We start from the raw sequence: 18627 nt of genomic DNA on the forward strand, positions 1-18627 counted from the left end.
AACCCTAAAACTACCCCTGTACCCCATAACCCAAAACTATATCTGAACCCTTAAAATACCCAAACACCCCAAAACATATACCTCAGTACCCCAAAATATATACCCCTATACCCATACTTACCTTATCCAAACATTTAAAAAAAACATGCTTTTACCATTCATGCATTTAAAACGAATTTCGTTATAAATGTATGCGTGGTAAAAGCATATAAAATGTAATGCCATGCGTTCATTGCGGAGTCATGGTACTTTCGTAATGAAAGTATGCGGAGTGATGGTATGCGGAAAGAAAGTTGCGGAATAATGGGTGTTTACCCTCCCCCGGTAAGTACATTGGTGGCACGGCGGCCCACATCTCCAGCAACATACTCATATTTTTTCACCACCCATTTGAAAAATGCACAGGTCTCTCTCATTAATGGCCAGCACCGACATACACTTTTAGACACACCTCCCGCCACAAGTTCTAGAATTGCAAACTTTAGAGCTGGGGAGCTACGTTCGAATCTCGGCATCAGCTCAACATTCTGTGATTCCAGGCAAATCGCTTTGTCTCCCCGTGCCTACCACAAATTAATGTGTTCTTCTGTAATGTAAATTGTGCTCATGCCATGTTGTCGAGTTCGCGCTATATAATATTGCAAGGAAAAATAAAGTAGGGAAACTCGAGTTCACACACTACTGAACGTGCACTCTTAAGTGCATCAGCAGTGCAATGTGAATCGGAGCGTTTCACAGGCGTGTCACAGATAAGAAATGCTATCAAAACGAAATCCTACAAAACAATATACTACTGGCCGGCAGCAATTCATACCCGGACAACGTCAGGACGGGCTGCTAGTTTATCATACAGGAGTCAATGGCAGGGTGGATACCCCTCTTTAAAATGCAAGCTTCCCTATCCCTTGTGAAACTTAATTCCCAAGTGGCCTGTTTCAAAGTTGCCCTTAATTGATATGACTATAGGGTGAAGAGAAGAGACTCATTCAATTGCAGCAAATCAACCGCAGTCCTAAAATTCCTAAAAATTAAAGACTGCATGTACCAGGATCACCCTCCACCAGGCTTACAACCCAGCGCACTATCCCCGCCAGACCCTGTACCCAACTACTTCCTAAACCAAATTCTAACCTGAGGGCAGCCACAGGACATGCAGAGTTAACTGAGGCTAGGCTCCTTAAAAATCAGCCTTCTGTTGTATTTAAGAAACCCCATTTCTCTACAGCGAGCAATTCAATACCATACAACAGCGAAGCAGCGATTTTTGCACAAAACACCTCCAATAATAGTGCAAAATGTCTTTTTCCAGTAGATTTGTAAAAGGAGCCCAAGCTTTTCCCCTCAGTAGTAGCTTTACAAATGTTACTTTCTATAAGGGCATTGTCACTTAGTTTGCTACACCCTATTTTCCCCAAAAAGTGTAAGATTTTACAAGTTCCAATTTTTGGCCACCCACTGAACTTACAAAATTCCCGTACTGCAACTTTTTCCTTCCGCGCATACACATGATTTTACTTTTAGATATATTAATCTTTAAATAGTGGGCCTCTGAAAATTCATGAAGTGCCTGCAGACGACTATTTAATCCCCTAGGCGTTAGATCCAATATTATTATGTTGCCTGCACAAAGTAGACACACAATCGGTTTTCCCCCCAATAAAGGGGCAATGCCCTCACTTTGGGCCAACATGTGAGGAAGATCAAAAATAAATAGGGAGAAAAGTAGGGGAGCCAATAAACATCCTTGTTTTAGGCCATTTGCAGTGGGGATGGCTTGTGATAGACCTCTTTCCCCTCCCATTAGGACTCCAGCTGTACAAGTGTCTCATTCATATCTATGAGGCAGCGCAAAGTCACCCTGCGTGGCTTTGCATTGCCTCATAGATATGGAATAAGATGAAGTAGTGCAACTCGCTGCGTTGCCTTACTCTATGTCAAGTAGGCGTGCCATGGAGATTGCGATGGGTGTTCCCACACAACACCTATGGATTTTGATGCTGCCCCAGATTTACAAAACCATGTAAACCTGGATCAGCGGGAAAACCTTACTCCTCCCCAAAGCAGGCGAAATGATGAGAAATGTTTTCATTTCTCCACTTTATTTCCTCTTTCCATGTGTGCTGAATTCTGCAGCACACATAGAAAGAGGAAAACCCCTCTCTGGATTGTTTTTTGTGCAGGAAGGTGCCCCTTCTTGCATAAAAACAATCCTGCCTACATTGGCGTTAGACAGCAATTTGTGCACCAACACAGAGGAAAGGACAGGAAAACACCATAATTCATAAATAAGGTGCATTCCTGCCCTTTCACATTGGCATAAGGCAGCGCCGCAAGAAGACTTGCGGCGCTGCCCAACACCAATTCTTCATAAAGGAAGCCCTTTGTTTTTAGCTACACCTTTGACTACACCCGCAGGCTCACTGACCTTTGGTTTGCTAAACACTGTTTAATATTCTTTCCTCACTGTAAAATTGATTTGCTGTGGGAATTGGGGGCGTTTATGGTTGTCGATAGTTGTCGGGAGTGTGTCCTTAATCCTAAAACATTTTGACAGGGGAGTCTCGGCATCAAAAAGTTTGAAGACCTCTGCTTTAGCAGAACAAATCCCACTAGTCTTCATAAAAAATGGTCAGGATCACTCACTTTGCTCACTCAGTTAGTGCCACATAGAGTTCATAGTAGGTGGGATTTCATTTTTTATAGCTATTCTCTTATGTTTTCATGTGGCAATTTCCAAATGGGCTGCAAGGCAGACACGCCCCTTGGATGACGTTATACCCCTGGGCCAAGGGTCGTAAAAGTAGTTCCTTGGGAAAGTGGGGATTTGCAGCTGCGCCCCCAAAATGACCCCATTGTCGCCTGAAACTGAACTCAGACAAGACGGAGGTCCTCATCCTCGGCTCCTTCCCCTTCGCCTGTGACGACTCCTGGTGGCCGGCCGCGCTGGGAGCTGCACCGATGCCCACCGACCACGCACAAAACTAGGGGTTCATCCTGGACTCATCACTCTCAATGACCCAACAAGCCAACGCCATCTCCTCCTCCTGCTTCAACACCCTCCGCAAGCTTTGCATAATCAACAGATGGATCCCCACCGGAACCAGAAAGACTGTCACCCACGTCCTCATCAGCAGCAGACTGGACTACGGCAATGCCCTCTACGCTGGAACCATGGCCAAACTCCAAAAAAGACTTCAACGTATACAGACCGCCTCCGCACGCCTCGTCCTCGGCATCCCCCACCACTCCCACATCACTGCCCACCTGAAGTACCTGCACTGGCTCCCAGTCAACAACAGGATCACCTTCAAGCTACTCACCCAAGCTCACAAAGCACTCCAAAAAGCTGGACCAGCATTCCTCAACAAGCATCTCACCTTCTACTCCCCGAATCGCCAGCTTCACTCCGCCGACCTCGCCCTCGCCACCGTCCCACGCATACACAGAACCACCACCGGTGGCAGATCCTTCTCCTACCTCGCCGCGAAGACGTGGAACACCCTCCCCACCCATCTGTGTCAGACCCAGGACCTGCTAACCTTCAGGAGACATCTCAAGATCTGGCTGTTCGAGCAGTAGCTGCTACGCCCACCCCCAGCCCCCTCAGCGCCTTGAGACCCTCACGGGTGAGTAGTGCGCTATACAAATGATTGATTGATTGATGCAGGAGGATTTATAGCTCTGTACTGGGAACATATATTAGAGAAGCAGTGAGGGCCATGTATCTAGGTGATGGTAGGCAGTGCTTAATTTGAGCCTGTGGTTTCCGGTACTAATCACCGCACTTATGACAGTCTGCCACATGGTGGCACTGTCTGTCTAATTTGAAGATGAGCACAACAACAGTTATTTACTAATTCAGTCAACATTAAAAATCACTAATACCTGCCACCCAAGCCATTCTTATAGCTTTAGGGGAGTAGAATAGTCTGAATTGTCACTCTTGCAGGAGTGTGATTGTTATTTGCTGTGGTTGTGCTGTTATTTGAATCACTGACGGAGACAATGAGGTGGTGCAGGCTGCAGAGGCCTCTTGCATGAGCCTTGGCACTTAAGTTTTACAAATCAAGCACTGCAGAATAGTAAATGCAAACTTCTGATTTGATGTTCCAGATCCCCTTGAGTGTGTACAACTGTGCCCAGGCCATTGCAGGGAAGTTCTGAGCTCGATAGGTAGGAGTGCTGTACCCCCTTCACTGTTTAGTATTTGGTTATGGCCCTCCAGTGTCTGGAAGTCTGTAGACAATATGCTAATAAATAAGACTGTTGGGGATACCATAAAAGAGGTTTTGGGCCATGGGCTTGCCATGCACAGGACGCACAGAAGAACAAATAAAAAGAAATGGAAAAATTAGTAACGAGAAAAGTTAAGAAAGAAAAAGTATGGATGAGATGAAATAGTGGGTAAAGATAAAGGCCAAAGCAAGAATAGGTGGAGGGAGAAAAGTGAAAACGAAGGAAACAGGAGCGGGTGAAAGGTAGGACTGAAGGGTGAAAGGATGGATAGATGGAAGAGTGAAAGTATCAACAGGTGGAGGGGTAAATTCATGTTAAAATGGAAAGGTGGAAAAGTATGAAATGATTAATAGGTAAATGGACAGATGAATGGATACATGAATATGTGAATGGGTGCAAAAATGTATGGGTAGATGGAAGTGGAAAGTTCAAAGATGAGCAGATGGATTAAGACATGAAAGGCTGAATGGATAGGTCGCTTGAAAGATGATGAAAGGGTGAAACAACCTCTTATGAGGAGGGCCTGGCCTGTTGGCCTCGCATGGTCGGTGTGAATAGAGTCATGTTTCAATTTCTGGTAGTATATGCATTTTCTGGCCACTCCCGTTCTCATATATGGCGACCATGTTCCTCCATGAGCGGTCCTGCTCATGAACCCAGCGGATTCTACCCCTAGGTCCTCCTTGCACTGTGTTGTTGTGTACTGACGGTTAGTAGATGGTATCCATGCAGAGCGAGAAGTGAGTGGCGTTGAAGACTGATCAAACCAAGTAGGGTTCGGGGGGTTTAGATTGACAGATCTCGCGCTTTGTTTGTGAGGGCATTGTCTGTGTTTAGAAGACACAAACAGACAATATACCATCCAGTTACCCGTTTGGTCAAGCAGAATAGCACTGTAACCTGCATCTCACAGCTGTGCATGTGTGCAGGTCTGTAAGATGCAGTCATGTCTGCAGTTCCACAACTGGTATGGGTGGGGTTGGTACAAAGTAACCGTTTCTCTCTGGGTCAATACAGGTATTGTCTCCAACCCTGTTCTTTTCACCTACAAATCATCGGTTTCAGTGTGTTTCTTTAGTTAGAGCAGCAGAAGCAAAACAAAACTATAACACCCAGAATGCATTAGCCTACCAAACAGAAGTCCAGGACTGGAAACAATCTCTTTATTGACCGTGATGGAAGTGACCATATGAGGTTTGTTGCCACACCTGCCAACTCACACAATGCCCACCGTGTGACACACAATATCAGCTTCCTTCACACAGTCACCCAGTGAGGGGCTGATATCACACGGTGGCATGGAAAACAAGCTGAAAAACACTATGAACAGTGGATTTCCAGCTAGTTTTCGGAGGATTTGACCTGCCGACATCCATTAACGGGTGTAATATCACCCAAGACATCTGCACCAGTCTCAAGCTTTTTTTTTATTTGGGGGAGAGGGTTTAGAGGGTAAGTTAGAGGCAAACCTGCCTCCTAGCTATTAAGAGGCAGGTTTGCCCGTCCCCTTCTCACACAGTGACATTTCTCTTTTAGCTGACTGGTCTGAGCTGCTCACAAGAGGTGTTATGTTATTATTAGTTATTTTTTACAGAACAAAAAGCTGACTATTGCTCAATTTCTTGTGTGACATTATCAGCTAGTCTCTTATATCTTTATCAGAAATTTGCATTACTGAGATTCTGAGTTCATCTTAATCTAAAAACGACATATCCCAGAAAATAACTGAATAGTTGAAACTATCAAATATAACATGGATTAACTAAACAGCTATGCATCTACAAGTTGAGGGCACGTACATATCAACATACATAATCGACACTGTGAACAGTAGTTTTGCTCATGCACACATACACATGATCATTAGGATGAATGTCTATAGTGTTGATCTTACCTGAGCCCACGTGTCTCTAGTTGGTTCACAGCAAAGGTGGACTGGCCCAGATGGAAATCTAGAAGACAAAAATATAGCAGCCACTGCTTAGAAAAGTCCAGTAAGTGTGCCTTGGGAGTATTCGGTCATTACGTTCCTGTTGGCAAGGTACAGAAAGGGTTGTGAAATTGTTCTATGTCGACACGGTTAGGTACGCTGAGCTGGTACTTAACAAATTAATGCATTCTGACAATTGTAGTTTTTTTGTCTTAACTAAATCAATTAACCTACTCCATCTAATAACTAGATTTGCCACATCCCTTCAGTCTGTCAACTTGTCAAGAAACCATTTCACCCAAACCTCTGGCTTCATATGGCAACCTAATGCATTCTGGGGGCTGTAGTTCCTGTAAATTTCATTTCATTGAGCACGAATGGACTAATGTATCAGACAATTAAGAGTAACACTAAAGCCCAGGGAGTCCAGACAAGATGGTGGTCTCATGTTACAATCCTGGTTGGGCATGCCAGAATCCATCAAAGGCCTGCTACCACTGGAGGCGGCAGAAAGTTGAGATAAGCTGCTATTACTTTGCACTTTATAAATGCTAATAGGCGTAATATGGTTGACATCGGCTAAACTTTTTTCATTTTTGATCAGAGCTGTAAAGTATACGTGAGATTTTGGGCTGTTACCCATATCGAGTCACGGTATGGAGAAATTTAAACTGTTAATTATATGGGGTTGCAAGATGCAATCATGACTGGCTGTAGGCTATTTGACAAAATATTGCATACTTATGAAATGTGTGTATATTTCTATAAGATTTTACCTCTTGTAAATAAAAGTATTTGACTGGCACTGGAGACGGCAGAGAGGGTGAAGGGTGACCCCGAACGCAATACAGCCGCCCTCATGTCACTTGTGGTTTCTGGAGATATTCCTATCTGTTGCCGCCACCAGTCTAAATCCTAGGACTTGTAGGCATGTACTTGTAATGGGAAAACTTTAAATTCAGCGTGCACGTTTTCGACTGCAAAGTACCTTTGCCTAAAAATCCTGGGCGCATCGTTCCAGTAGTTCTAGCCGAGAAGGCCCCCCCGCGTTGACCATTCAAACAAACTACATTTGCACCGAGAATAAACGGACTAAGAGACAATCGGTCGTGCACCGCGCCCTCACCTGTACCCTTCCGAGCCCCCTTCCGCCACCGTCGTTTCTCCTGTCTCCTGCCTTTGGAACGTGCCTGAATGTGTAAAACGTAACCAGTGCTCGTGTAAAGCGCTCCAATACCTTCGGGTCGAGTTCGCGCTATATAAAAAATCTGCACACAAAAAATGTACCGCCGGGGCCGCTCACCTGTCACTGTAACTTTGGCCACCGAGGGGACTTCCGTAAGAAAAAGTTAATTTACAAAAGAAAACAAGATCGTGTTAATACAGTGCTGCTCCCGGAGTAAAAAACATAAGGATGTTCAAACATTCCGAAAGAAAAAGAAGGCAGTCTGGCAAGTAGCGCAGAACAGGGCAAAATGTACTCCGAGAGCCCAGGGATGACTGAGGAGAGGACGCTGTCTTGCAAGAGACCGGGTCCGCCAAGGGGGAGGGACTCGCAGGTGCGGAGCCAATGGCCGACCACATGGTCTTCCGGTTTCAAAGCCTATTGGGCTAAAAGGGTTTCACGATTCCTCCGCCCCCACCCTTATTGGGTCTTGTTCCGGCGACTGTAGCTTCCAGTTCTGCCCTGCAGATGGAGCCAACATGACAGGGATCTCACAGCTGCTCCTCAGATTAATGTGCATAACAATGTATGGGAACTGAAATCCTGAGTGATGGATACCAGGTCCCCGAACATACCCAGACACCTACAGGCAACTAGATTGCCAGAATGCACAATACAAGAATCACATGGTGCATGAAATAAAACACAGGAATACACCGTCTGGGAAATGCATATGGTCTTAGGGACCGTAAATCAAGTAAGCAATGGAAATGTAAAAAATAAGGAGCTGATTCACTGATATGAATTACCTCGAGGGAAGAGTTTACCACTGTGCGGTGCAGTCTGTAGAGTGATACATAATCGGATGAGCATGCTGTCTGAACACCTTTATGAGCACTGAAAAACTCATGCCGCCTTAATCCTTCACTCCAGAGCTGTCAATCATGCTCTGTCATGCACGCGCACCCATAACCTGAATTTACCCAGACACATAAAGGGCACTCCGTTTACAGTTTATTGACTGTACAAGTTATAGGCAATATCATCAGGGGTGAATGCAAGACGGGTGAATGATTTGGCGCTCACCTATGTCGTGTCATTGTATATCACCTGGTAATATGTTGGTGTGCTCTAAAGGGGGTGGGAATCAGCCCAGACCCTCCCAATGGGATCAAAACAATGAACCCTACTTACATTAAACCATGCCCCTGAACACACACTATAATACAAAAAGCCAGTTTTATAGTTTATTAAAAAATGCAATAAATATTTGTTAATTCCTTCATTTTCTGTCTTCTTTTAGCCAGCCAACACGTGTTTCGTCATGTCAGGATTAACCCACAACTTCTTCAGGCTAAAAAATACAATAAACAACACTACTCTGGTTGCAGTGGGCTTATATAACACGACCCCACTGCACCCATGCCCTACTGCTGTTATTCGGTAACGTGTTTTGGTGTGAACATGTGGAAACCCATGCTAACATGCTTATCGAATTAGATCATCATTCTCTTACCATCATTATTTCTTTTAGAATATGTTACAATTGAAATCATATCAATGTTCAGTTGTGGATCAAATAGGATGTGACAAGAATGTATGATCAAAAAAGAGAAAGTTGAAATTGTGTGTCAATTTGATAGAGTATCACTAATCTAATTACGTTACACCACTAGTTGATTCAACCTATATTTCTAGCTTCTTTCAATCCAGTACAATCAATCCTAAAGTGTACAAAACAATACGATGTCACTATCTCCAGTGTGAAATCACTACCAAAGATTTAGTTGGTTCCCAAACTTGTAAAAAAGCATACATTGCTACCGCTTTACTTCTGTCACGGTGCTGTGTAATGTCAGTATCCTTGTTTCTTCTTTCTGCCTGATGGTAATATCACTCAATAATAATTCTAAATTTGTCTGTATAATGTATTCAGGAGTAAATGTTTCTCTTTTGCTTATTTCTGATTGGTTAAGAACCTATGTATTATGTACAGCTGTAGTGAATGCATGACATTGTTTGTTCAGAACCCCAAGAGTGTTATTTTTTGATGTAAGAGGAGCCCTTTCTCCTTACTTAAGAAGGTGAATCTATGCCAGGTTTTGTCCCGAAACTCTAAACTCTACTGAGTTCTTGATTGATTCTGTACCTTAACTGAACTTTGAGCTCTGATTTATTGACAAACTTATTTTGACTACATTGATTTAATTACTGTATGACTGAAATTCTGTCTGTCATTCTTGTTGGACTAAATGTGTTCTATATATATCCAGTATTTAAAATTGCCAGTTTAATTTCTTAAATTGAGACAGTCAAGCGGGGAGCACCAAAGTCTGCCTCCGGACTACACCGCTCCCTATCCTACAAAGGGCTCGATTCCGATCCGTAAAAATCACCGTCCGTACGACTCGCATCCGGAGCCGTTTCCGTACGACTCGTACGGACACCTTACGACCGGACGATTCCGATCCCGGTCGGGCGACCCGGACGCGATTCGTACGGTCCACGTCGATTCGTACCGAAAAGCGCACAATCACCTCTACACCGTACGGTGCGTACCCCCCATGATCGCAGGGGTACACGCCGTACCCCTGCGATCATGGGGGTACGTATAGTACACCCAGCAGACATGGAGGGTACGTGCCGTACACCCAGCGTACATGGGATACGGCACGTACCCCATGTACGCTGGGTGTACGGCATGTACCCCCCATGATCGCAGGGGTACGGCGCGTACCCCTGCGTTCATGGGGGGTACGCGCCCCGGGGGGGGCGTTCCGTACCTGTTTCGGGGCAAACTCTGACTGTACGACAGTTTCCAGCTCCCGTAGAAAAAGGGTCGTACGGAGCGTACACAACACGGATCGTACTTGCCGGGTCGTAAAAAGCAGCCACGAAACGTATGAACGTCGTGTACAGCGGCTTCCGAGGGCGATTCGTACAGGAATTTCATTTGTACGGTCCCTGGTACGATTCGGACGGATAGCTGCATCGGGTGTGGATCGTACTACGTCGTTCGTACGGGGACGGTTACGGGTACGATTCGTACGGAAAAAAATGCTCCGTACGACGATTTGGAGCGCTTTTTACGGGATCGGAATCGAGCCCAAAGTGTGTTATAGATTTTTGCGTGCTATCATTACGGCTATGAGCAGACCACTGAATGCCTTAAACTTCCCGGGCCCGGTGGTTCAGAGTATCTGGCTGGACACTGGTTCCGGGCATGATCCCTCAAAACCTGCTCTGAAATGCTTCTCTCCAGTCGTTATGCCTCAAAAGAGAACCTTTGTTTATGCTGGGCTTTGTAACAAGCTGGGCATAGGGAAGTTTTCCTTTAATTCTTCTTTGGGCCTGGCTCCTACTGCCTAGGGTACTGCAGAAACATTAAAACACATGAGTCAGGCTGGAATCAAAGTGCCTCGAGCAATGAGTTCGCGCTATATAAAATATGCAAAAAAAATTGCAGAAAAAAAAGGCTGACGAGCAAAGAATGCGTGAGACACATTTTAGTGTGGGAACGCGGGTACATAACCTAAAATGTGTTATAATAACCCCCAATACGTGGTACTTGACAGGGCTATTATTAGCTATTAAACATAAGAGTGGCTTTTGTACAGTATACTCCCTGAACTTACTTATTTAAAGGTGTTTTCACCTGTAATAATGAACAAAAAGGAGGCTTGGTGAAATAAAGTTTTTGCCTAAGATCACACGAAAGGGATTGTTCCTAAATGTTCCAGTTTCACACTGTACAATTCAGCCACAAGACATCTCTTCATGACATCAAAAGTTAATGCTTTTGAGTATTAAACTAGACTGTGGGTGACACACCACATTTTATTTTTGGACGTTTTACATAGCACAAACTTGCCCAAGGACATCAAAGCACTTCACAAATAACACAGACTCTGTTACACAATTATTTTACAGCACATGGAGCTATGCAGGGGTTCACAAGATGCTGAGCAGAGACCAGACCTTGTGCCTCGTTCCCCATGTTACATGGTCAGCAGCTATTGTCCAGGGCCGGACTGGGAACCACACCCGGCACTGGTAAAGTGCTCGGCCGCCCCCCCCCTCCCTCCCCACTCGGGGGGGTTGGAGGTGCCGCCGAGCTCTTTGCCGGGGCCGGTTTTCGTCCGATTTTGGTACAGGGCCATTTTGCAGCTATGCTGCAAAAACGGCCCTGTAACAAAAACGGCCACCAGGGGCCCAAAACCGGCCCCACTGTGCGGCGCACCAGGGGATTGCCCAGGGCCCACTATGGCCAGTCCGGCCCTGCTATTGCCATTAGACCACATCACCTCCCATGAAAGCCCGGCTCATCTTGGCCTGAAGACTACAAGAGGACCTCAAGCTGAGTAAAGGTCGGGCATCAGACTGGAGACAGGCTCAAGCTTTCAAAAGCTCGTTCACCTCTATTTTCACCTCCACTTCAATACATATACAAAATAAATCATATACCTGTGGTGTGTCAGGTCTAGGCCTGACACGTGGCTCAGGAGCTCAAATGAGTGGACACAGACAAGGGTTGTGTGCTAGCCGGAAAGACCCCAAGCGGGCTTCCGCATTCTTTATTTATACCCCGGTGCGAGCCCGCCCCGGGGTATGCGTGGATGTGTGTGGATTCTGCAACAAAGTATAGGAGAGCCCGAGTGGCTCTCTACATCCCTCCTTCAATTTAGATCTGTCCTTGCAGCAAATCAAAACTTCTCAGCTCATGGAGATGTCCAGACAAAGTCTCTCAGATTCTGGCTGGGCCTCGGGTTGGATCGCAGGTTGTAGCGTTGGCTACGGGCAAATGGAGATGCTGCAACCCCAGCCAGGGTGGTCCCTTCACTCTCACCACTGAGGGTCCCACATGGTCGATTGTTCTCGACGGTGATGTTTTGTGGTGTCACTCTGGGTGGACTCTCTCCCCTCCGCCTGGCTACAGGTGACCCTGGCAATGATCCTCCGAGATCCAGACCGCCATCATCTCCCACCTCTGGACATTCCGTTGTGTCAGGTCTTCCAGCTGGTTCTCTTGTTTTCTTAAAGCACGACACATTGCGGGTCACTACCTGCCCGTTTCGCCTGGCAGTGACCATAGTCCCTTGGATCTTATCTACGACCCACACCTCGGGCTCGTAGGGTGTTCGGAATTTCCCCCCGGGTGCCGATCTCGTACCACTACTGTGTCCCCCTCCTGCAAGGTAGGCTCCTTGGCATGGCGATACTCACTCGCATTCTGATTGGTGGCTCTCCTCCAAGCTTGAATGGCTTCATCATTCCTATCTTCGGGCAGCCAGGTGCTGTCTGTCGGGATGCTGTCACGGGGCGCTCTCTTGAAGAGTGCATGGGCGGGAGCACATTTGGTGGTGCTGTGAGGCGTCTGCCGATAGGCCCCTAGGAATTGATCAAGGGCCATTTCCGGATCCTCTCCGTTGTCTACGGCAATCCTCAGGGCTCTGTTGAGTGTCCTCATCAGCCTCTCGACCTCCCCGTTTGCCTGGGGCCACAAAGGGGTGATCTTCCGATGCTTAATCCGGAGGCTCTCGAGATAGTTCTGAAATTCTCTCCCTTGAAAGGGGGGCCCATTGTCTGATTTGATTTAGTCCGGGAGCCCCATAGTGGCAAAAACGCGATTCAAAGCCTTCTTGACTTGGGGAAACGCTGTCGAGGATATGATCTCAACTACCGGGAATTTTGAGAATGAGTCAACCAGGACCAACGTGTGTCGGCCATCTGGGAAACTCCCGAAGTCTATGTTGAGGTGTGTCCATGGCGTCTGTGGAGCATCCTCGGTGATCACAGGTGCTGGGGCCGGGTCGCTGCCGGTGATGGTGCAGGCATGGCACGATCGTACCATCGCGTCAACTTGACTGTCCATGGCGGGGAACCATACCCTGCTTCTCAGACGGGCTTTTGTCTTGGCCATTCCCTGGTGGCCTATGTGCGCCAGCGCTAGTGCCCTCTGTTGGAGGCTCTCAGGCATTACGATGAGATGCCCTCTAAGGATGACTCCTTCGTCTCCCACGCTCAGCTTGCTTCGGATTTGCCACAGCTGTTGGCGCGAGTGGCTTACTTCCAATCGAAGGCTCGGCGCTCCATCCAGGAAATGGGCCCAGCGGTTTCCTTCCAGAGCATGACGAACTCTAGTTAGCGTCTCATCCTTGGCGGTCGCTTCCCCTATTTCCTTCAGCGTCATGTTTTCTGGGCATGCTGCTTGCGAGATCATGTGGACGAATTCATCCGCTTCCGTGCCTTCTTCTTGCGGTGGATGTTGGCTGACGACATCGGAATGGCGGGATAGATAATCAGCTGGGTTGTGTGCTCCAGGTCGGAACACGATCCTGAAGTTATATCCTTGTAGCTGGACTGCCCAGCGCTCGATCCGTGGGGGTGCCAGCCGGGATGACCCCGCAAACAGCGGCAGCAGCGGCTTGTGGTCCGTCACCACGGTGAACTCCTGCCCGCACAGGTAGAGGTGGAAATGTTGACACGCCCATTTTATGGCCAGGGCTTTTCTTTCGATCTGGGCATACCTGGTCTCAGTGTCAGACAGTGCTTTGCTGGCATATGCGACTGGCTTCCATACCTCGGGTCCATGTTCCTGCAGGAGCACCGCACCCAGGCCCACTGGGCTGGCATCGACGATCTGCTCCGTTTTGCGGCGGGGCTGGAAGTAGGCCATCACGGTAGTGTCCAAGAGATTAGCCTTGATGTCTTGAAAAGCGTTGTGGGCCGCTGCTGTCCACTCCCACTTGTGGTCTATCCGCGTGAGGGCTCTTAGGGGCTCTGCAAGAGCGGCCAGGTTGGGTATAAACCGGCCACAGTAGGTGGCCATGCCCAAGAAACTGCGCACTTCGGTGGGGTTCCCTGGGGTGCTCGCTCCCTTGATCGCCTCCACCTTTTTGGGGTCAACTTTCAGTCCTTCCCTCATGAATGTGCAGCCAAAGAAGTCTATTGATTCCTGATAAAAGGAGCATTTCGACCGGTGTAGGGTTAGCCCGCTGTCCACGAGTCTTTGGAGTGTTGCCCTCAGGTGTGCGTGGTGTTCTTCAAGTGACGCCGAGTACACCAGGATATCGTCACTGAGGTTGATTACTCCGCTCAGCCCAGATAGTACTTCACGTATGGCGTTTTGAAACACCTCCGCAGCGGAGGAGACACCAAAGCTCAGCCGTTTGTAGCGACAAAGTCCCACATGGGTTGAAAAGGTGGTTATATACCTGCTCGCTGGTTCCAACTCGAGTTGATGGTATCCCGAGTTGAGGTCTAGTTTCGAGAACCATTTCGCCCCGTTCAGGTCAGCCACTATGTCATCCATGGTGGGGGTGATGTGTCTCTCTCGTTTGACGGCCGCATTGGGCAGCCTCATGTCCACACACAACCTGATCGCACCAGGTTGTTTAGGTTTAGGTGCTACCACCAATGGGAAAACCCAGGGTGTCGGGCCGACACCTTTTCTATTACGCCGAGGTCTTCCAATTTCCGGAGTTCTTCTTCGACCTGCGGCCTCAGATTGAATGGTACCCGTCTGTGTCGGAGGGCTACCGGCCGTACAGATGTGTCAATATGCAGCTTGAACTTCCGCCCTTTGAGTTTTCCAAGGCCTTGGAACAATGCTGGGAAGTCTTTCAATAGGATGTCTGCATGTGCCCGATGCACCTGGTTGGCAAAGAACACGAGTCCAAGGTCTTCCGCCGTGTGGCAGCTCAGAAGGGTGCCCTTCTTTCCTTCCGTGATGTGGAAGCGTGTTTCAGTAGAATAGTCGCCATTCACGACGGTCGTCTGGATCACTCCCCTCAGCGGTAGTGGCTCTGTGCCACCATAGGTGTAGATCCTTGCGGTGGAAGGTGCAAGAGGGGGCTTGGGAGACATCTTCTCATATTGATCTGAGTCCATGACGTTCACGGAGGCCCCCGTGTCTATGAGGGCTTTTATCTCGGTACCTTCTACGGCTATTGAGCACATGGGTGGTGGCCTTCTCTTGGTGGATGCTCTGCTGACGTAGGAGATGACATATACCTCATCGTCCTCATCGTCTTCATATCGAGGTCGTCTTTCTTGAGCTTGATGATCTGGGGGGGTAGTTCTTGGTCGGGCCACAGCTGTCGGATGCGTTGCGTCACTGTCCTGGGTCTCGGACCAGCTGGCCTGTACTTTCCTGCCCGACAAACTGCGGCGAAATGATTTAGCCGCCCGCATTTTAGACACGTCTTTCCTTTCGCGCCACACGTTGCCGTCACGGGATGATCTTCACCACAGTATCCGCATTGACTCCCTCGGGAGGTGGAGGTTCGTGGGCGGACGGTCGGGGGTCTCCTCTGGATAGCGTCGATTCTCTCCTCTTTGATCGGCTTTGTCCTTGCGGCGGTTGGAACAATTATCGGTGTGCGTAGCGCAACCTCCATCTCTTCCGCCCTCGCGTTGGACAGCTCGTGTGACCTGGCCAGAACTAGTATCTCATCTAGCGATATGCCCGGTTGGCGGAGAATGAGCTTCCTCAGTAGTTTCGACCTGCAGCCCACTATGATTTGATCCCGGATTTCCTCCCTTGGGTTGGTGAAGGGGCAGGTGCTGGCCAGCCGGCGCAGTCTAGCGTAGTACATGTCGACAGATTCAGACTCAGTTTGCCACACTCGTTTGAATTTGAACTTCTCAAAGTCATTATTGAGTTGGGGAGCAAAGTGCGTATTAAGTGCAGCGACTGCGGCGTCATAGTCGTACTCTGGTCCCGTATTGGGGAGCGTCTCGAACAAATCGTAGATCTCTGGCCCACCATACAGGATGAGGAGTGTCCTTTTTACTGTTCCATCTGTCTCCCTGGTGCCTTTAAAGTGTAGGTTTAATCTCCCAACACACGCCTTCCATCTCCGCGCCGCCGTTGTAGGGTCCGCCGCCTCGCTAAATGGGGGAATTGGCGCTGCGCCCGAGTGTAAGTGGGTGGGTGTCAACGGTGCAGTGGCCCCGGCCTGGTTCTGGCCCGGTGGTGGCGGCGCGACTATCACAGGTGGTGGGGCGACCACTGCAGGTGGGTTTTGTCCTGCCCCATCTTGGCCAGCTCCTGGCGCTACTACTGACATGGCTCAGCCCTGTTGTGGCCCTTTCGATGCCTGTTCGATTGGTCCCGGCGTGGTGGGGCCTCTTGCCCTGGTATTCAGGCTCGTCAAAGCTCGTTTTGTTATGAGGACGCTTATGCTGACCCCCTGATCCCCTCGGGGTGACTTTGGTAGGATCCCGTTGTGTGCAAGCCCGGAATGCTGCGGGGCTGGGAGTGTTCCTTCGGCGGATTGGCTTTGTCTGTGCTTGTTTTCCAGACTCTACAAATTTTTAGTTTATTGGTTTGGCTTTCTCCACCCCTACTGACCGTGTTTGCTGAGTCCGGGGCCAGGGGGGGTGTGTGGGCGGCGTTCTAGCGCACCGGTGAAGATCGCGGCTGCTGCGATGCTGGGGGCGGGTTCTGTGCCTCCTCGGGACCACGTGGTGCCGCCGCGCGAGTTGCACGTTTCCCTTCCTCTCCGGACGGGTGCTCCGGCGTCTCTGGGTCTCAGCGCTGCCGATGACACCGCACTGTGGGAGGACAAGCACGCAGGGGTGCCGCGCTGGCGGGAAGGGAGCAGACTCACCCGCACTTCCTGGGCTGGACAGGCGCAAACCGACCCTCCGGCGAGCCCCGCCGGCTGAAGGCGCTCCCAACCGGGAGACGCTTGGGCGGGTCTCGAAGCCGGGATCGGCGCAGCAACACACGCGGGTGGGCTCCGCAGCAGGACGCAGGCACACAGCGGAGCCGCCGACAGAGGCAGCCCGGCACGCGTTCAGGTAGGCCGGCCTCGTCGCCATTGTGGTGTGTCAGGTCTAGGCCTGACACGTGGCTCAGGAGCTCAAATGAGTGGACACAGACAAGGGTTGTGTGCTAGCCGGAAAGACCCCGAGCGGTCTTCCGCATTCTTTATTTATACCCCGGTGCGAGCCCGCCCCGGGATATGCGTGGATGCGTGTGGATTCTGCAACAAAGTATAGGAGAGCCCGAATGGCTCTCTACAATACCTTAAATCAAAAATAAATGCAAGTTCAAGTCACAGGTGAGAAATGCATTTTGTTATGAAAGAAAGTTCAACTGGTTAATGTGATCACTGTACGTGTGTGTGTGTAACCACAGAGGATTACTGACTTGTATATTTATAGTGCTATGAGATCCTTGTCTGCACCTGAAAGCATTGTGAATATGCAAATCACTATTTTAAATATATTACACACAGTATAATACAGGCTATTGGAAAATGTACAGAGATAATGCGCCAGATGTTCCAAAGCTTTTTTGATGTTGCAAACAACCCGATTTGCAGAATTTGGCCGTTTGAGCCCGCAGTTAGTTTTTTTCAATGTACAAAAGGCAAATTGTGATTTAGTAACTTGTTATCGAATAGCAATTTGCGTTTGGGACTCATTTCCCATTTGGTATTTGGAAGGGGCGTGTTTAGGGTGTCCCTTTCAAATTACAGTGGTATGTGTAAATGTTTTGCAACTGATTCCAGTCGCAAAACAGTAATACATTACCACCAATTCAAAATCAAAGGTAACCAATTCACAAATGTGAAGGGGTCCTGAGACCCCTACGCCTATGGGAATGTAAAAATATATATTTTTTAAGACCAGGCACAGGTTTAAGGGTCCACTGCTTACACTTAAAACATTAAACTTAAAAGCTTAATTCTATTTTTTTAAATGCATTCCATTTTTTTTCCAAGGCAAAGGGGCTGCATAAAAAAAAGATTGCTTTATCGAAAGGTAATCACAATAATGGTGGTTTGCAGACTCCAGCAGGCCACCATCCTTGTGATGGTTGTCATTCCTAATGGGTTGAAAATTGTGATCTACATCATTATAATTCATGAGGTAGGTCGATTTGCGACCCACAAGGAATCGCTAATTAAAAAAAAGTTACATACATTGGGAATAGCATTTTCCTAATTTCGATCCAGAGATGATCACAATTACAAAATCGCTGTTCCTAAAGTAAGTACAGCACGCCCAAGGAGTCTAAGTTAAAACCAGTGTATTAAAAATATTTGTTTTTTAGTAATATGCAATTAGACTGCACCTGGTGTAAACCTTTTTAGGTCGAGCATTCCTTGCTTGCTAGTGGTCAGTCCTGCCTCTTTGTCCCTCCTTTCTCTCTTCCATTCCTCCCATGCAGCAGGGACTAAGTACTGTCTCATCACACTACAGTTCTTTGTCTGTTCTCCATGGGAACACTTTTTTTCTTGGTTTCCTGCTCTGTTAGTTTGTCTGTGTGTAGTTTCGGCAC

At 48.1% G+C, this 18627-nt stretch overlaps 1 protein-coding gene across 4 annotated transcripts in view; it reads right to left on the reverse strand.

The window, feature by feature from the left end:
• LOC144756137 (butyrophilin subfamily 3 member A3-like) overlaps positions 1–18627 on the reverse strand; it is a 387539-nt gene that overhangs the window by 332435 nt on the left and 36477 nt on the right. The window contains exons 1-2 of one of the 4 annotated variants that reach the window (XM_078645704.1): positions 7470–7637; positions 6131–6188 (exon numbers count right to left, since the gene is read on the reverse strand). The exons of 2 other annotated variants lie outside the window; for them this stretch is intronic. The gene's annotated coding sequence lies outside the window, so the exon portion shown is untranslated. Of the gene's footprint in view, positions 1–6130; positions 6189–7292; positions 7638–18627 lie in introns of those variants that run through there. One more of the 4 variants, XM_078645703.1, reaches the window with a different exon arrangement.

The sequence above is a fragment of the Lissotriton helveticus genome, chromosome 5_1 (genome assembly GCF_964261635.1).
Source record: "Lissotriton helveticus chromosome 5_1, aLisHel1.1, whole genome shotgun sequence".
Lineage (NCBI taxonomy): Eukaryota > Metazoa > Chordata > Amphibia > Caudata > Salamandridae > Lissotriton > Lissotriton helveticus.